The following is a 4,463-nucleotide window of genomic DNA, read 5'->3' as shown; positions in this document are numbered from 1 at the left end:
GTATAGCTTCTCCCAATAGATAAGTTATTTGTTATAAAGTAAAGTAGATTAACTGCATAGTGGCAGAGAATTCATACCTTAGGGAGCTCCTTCAGGCAGTGAGATTTTAATAGAGACTAGCAGCTTCAAATAATATATCTAAAGGCAACAGAAGATAATAATTTTTGTTATCAATGGGGATCTACATCCACTAAGATTTATATTTAAATCGATAATATTGGCTAACAGATTGTTTCGTTTTGTAGTCTATATAGTGTATGTCAATTGTTTAGTATAATTAGTTTTAAGTCATTGGTTAATAAAAATGTTTATAATGTGAAGATGAAAAGAAATGATGATGACTGATTAATTAATAAGGGTATATCCGGCGAAAGGTGAGTGTGTGTGGTAAATCTGTAGGGGTCATAATCAAATTCATTAGGGATATAATATGACTATCGGTAGGGAAAAGGGCGACTTGGAGAACCAGCTATCTCCACTAAGGTGTGGTGTTCCTTGGTAAGATTAAACAAACCCAAAGAATAAAGTGTTACGGGGTCCATAGGCTGGACAAGGGTTGAGGACAAGACCTAAAGTTCTTCGACTGATCAAAATAATTGACGGGACATGTCTGAGCGAAAGACTGACACGTAACAATACCTAGCTTCAAAAAGGACGTGGGTATATTGATTTTGTCATTCAGTTTGTAATACTTCGAAATATTGGTCATATAACCATAAGAGTAATTAAAGCATATTGGAAATGGTAAATAAGAATACATGTTTTCAGAAAATTACTTTAAAAAGTTATGAAATAAGCAATTATAGTCTAGTATATGGTCTAGTCTGTAGTCTAGTCATATTCAAGTCTATAGTCTAGTGTATAGTCAAGTCTATAGTCTAGTCTATAGTCTAGACTATAGTCTAGTCTATAGACTAGTCTATAGTCTAGTCTAGTCTATAGTCCAGTCTATACTTCAGTATATAGTCTAGTCTATAGTCTAGTGTATATTCTAGTATATAGTCTAGTCTATAGTCTAGTCTATAGTCTAGTCTATAGTCTAGTCTATAGTCTAGTCTATATTCTAGTCTATAGTCTAGTCTATAGTCTAGTCTAAATTCTAGTCTATAGTCTAGTCTATATTCTAGTCTATAGTCTAGTCTATAATTTAGTCTATAGTCTAGTCTATAGTCTAGTCTATAGTCTAGTCTATAGTCTAGTCTATAGTCTAGTCTATAGTCTAGTATTTGTCTGGTCTATAGTATAGTCTATAGTCTGGTCTATAGTATAGTCTATAGTCTGGTCTATAGTATAGTCTGGTCTAGTCTTTATTCTAGTCTTAAGTTTATAATCTATTCTATAGTCTAGAATAGAATATCCCATAGTTTAGTCTACAGTCTACTATAGATTATATACTGTTGTCTTTTTAGTGTTGCAAACATTTAGATTTCGTGTGTATTTTAATGGAACTTATCTTTAAAATTTACTTTACTTTACAGATGCTTTGATGCAGGGTATTTCAGATACGGCATAGCCGAATATAATTTATTTGTTATAAAAATTTTAAAAATTAGATTCTTTTGATTACCTTGATGTATATTTCTTAAATTAATATATTGATATTCTGGATTGAGTTGTTGATGGTTTATATAAATAGGTATATTTTCTACGAAAAAAATAAAAGTAAGTTTATATTTCAATAATCGTTATTTTTAGATGTCATTTTTAATTTATTAATGGAAAAACTGTAATACTGTTATTAGTTTTAAAAACGGCCGCTTTAGAGGTAATTTCTGCTAAAGAAAAAATTATTTGGTGTTCAAATTCTAGTTGATCCGATTCATAAATGTTAAAGGCTTCTGATTTTATTGGTTCAACAAATAAAGATTTCAAGTTCTTGACTATACATCCTTTAAATTGTGGTATATTGTTTACTTTAGAAATGTTTTCAATCTTAATAACTTTTTCATCCACAAAACAAAAATTGTTTGGCTCGTCTATCGAGTAGTAAAATTATTGCATTTTACATATGAAAAGCATTCGCATTCCGTACAATGTGTCTGTTTGCTAAAGTATGTGTCATTTTCATTAAATTCTTGTCTTAAAGTTAGACTTCTTTCAGCTTGTCTTCTATATAACTGAGAACACACATTATTTGATTTTTTTATTTGTTTCTTTAACATTTAAAGATGGTTTTTATTTCTAGGCTCCCATATGATTTAGCGTCATCATATAGATGTAAAATATAATGAAAATTACATGTCAAAAACGATTGATCGTATAGATTTGGTATATCTCTAACAAATTCGTGCAGCAAATGTTTTGAAACGCCATGTTGATTATTATTAATTTCTTTCAGCAGCAATATTCTAATGGCTAAAGACAATTTGAGGAAATGTATATACCTTTCTTTGGATAATATTGGTCTTAAAACTAGTGGCCCATAATATAATAAAAATTGCCGTAGTTCAGTAGCTTTCCAGCGCTCAAGATCATCCAATGATCGTGGCTTCCTGCTAAATTCTATGGGAACACAGTTTTTTAAGCTAATTAATTGGGTTGAAATATTGGAAATGTGCCAATAATTAAGTGAAAAACTTTTAACCTTTCTTTCTAGCTCAAGCTATAATATATTATATGCATATAATCTAACCCGATTTGTTGAACAATGTCTATTGGGAGGCTTTCAATAACACTAACAATGTTATGATGTTCCGGGTGAGCTTTATGCCTAAAAGAGATATCATCTCTTGAGGGTATGTTTTCTATATATGGGAAAACAACACGGTTTTTATACATTGGATACAAGGAGTACACGAAAAATAACCGCTGTGTCCTTTGATGGCTAACACAAATGACCTTGCTGGTGCATCCATAATAAAACATCCGATTTTTATTTCAAACAATTTGTTTTCAAAACAAATTCCATTTTCTAATAATAATTTGGCTTCATTTACAAATTCCATTAAATATTCATTGACGTCTTTAGGTTTGGAATATCCTTCGTAGACACCAACAGAAAATACATCAGGATATCCGACTATGTTACATGAAATTGGCCATATTTGTATTGTAGAACTTTTTGTTAAAGGCAACCCGTCGATGTTAAAATTTATGTTTATTGTTTTATTGTAAAAGAAGAAAGTCTGTAAGTCCATTTTCAAGACGATAATGACAACAGGAACCATCACCCATGCAACGACTCAAAACTTCCGTAGGTGTTTTTTTCAAAGTTCTAGCATCTTTTGGTAAATACATATCATGATCCCGTAATATGGTCAGCAGAATTATTTATGTTATTCTTAAGGGACCACTGCCTGATCTTTTGAATAAAACTTTCATTTGGGTCAATATAGCTCACATTGTCTGTATCACTAGAACTACTGTCATTATTGTTTTCAGACATTTCATTGATAGTTGGTGGTAGAGTGTCTTGATCTTCCTCGCTATTAAAATTTTCGAAATGTATTTTTTTGGGTGGAAGGGTATGAATAGGTATAGGTTTGGATGAGGAATTTGGAAAATAGCTTTCCATTATTTTGGCAGCTTCTCGTTTATTTCTCATTTTAATGGATTTTGAAGACGTTAAACTCATGTTTGTTTTGTAAGAAATTTAAAAATTTTGCTAGAAAGATAGTTCATTTATACCATAATCGTTAGTTTAATACGTAAAAGTTTACTTTTTATAGAAATTGAGAAAGATAGTTTAACTTTAACTACTACTATATTTTAAAGTAAAAATTCCATTATTGTTATTTTGATATTTTTATTTTCCTATGGGTAATTTCAAAAATTTTCAAACTGGATTTGTACCATTCCCACAGACACATCTTAGTGCAAATACGAAATTTAAAGTTCTCCAAAATTTCTAAATTCGTTCCGATTTAGATGTTATCGAGATTCAAAGTTCTTATTTTTTAGGATTTTTTCAAACAAGCATTACATTTGACATCGTGTATTTTCTAAACTATCTTTCTATTTAATATTAATGGTTTTAGTTTAAGCTTTGTAGTTTAACAATACTTTTGCTAAAATATTATAGTTTAAAAACAAGTAAGAGTGCTATATTCGGCTGTGCCGAATCTTATATACCCTTCACCATCAGTGTTGCCAGAAAAATTTTGTCTCATGTCCCCAATCTTAAGCCCGAAGTCCCCAAAAAATCCCCAATTTTAAATTGAAATCCTCAAATTTGTCCCCAAAATATTTACATACATGAAAAAGTTATATTATGTCTTCAATAATAAATAATAACATTATTAGGCTTATCACAGAATTCCATTCCTTTAGAAAGTGGTTTATAATTATAATTTTGTTATTTCGATCGAATGGAATTCTGTAACAATCCTGTATATTGTTTCTTGTAATAGTATTATGTAGTTTTTTGGCTACATTTTTACATTTATTTTTCTTGCTTTAAATAGTTTACCAAAAAGTACGAATTTGGGTTTGAATGAGTTTGAATTGACAGAAAACCTATAATT

Source organism: Lucilia cuprina, chromosome 4, assembly GCF_022045245.1.
Source record: "Lucilia cuprina isolate Lc7/37 chromosome 4, ASM2204524v1, whole genome shotgun sequence".
Taxonomy (NCBI): Eukaryota; Metazoa; Arthropoda; class Insecta; order Diptera; family Calliphoridae; genus Lucilia; species Lucilia cuprina.
Note: the sequence above shows the minus strand (reverse complement) of the source record.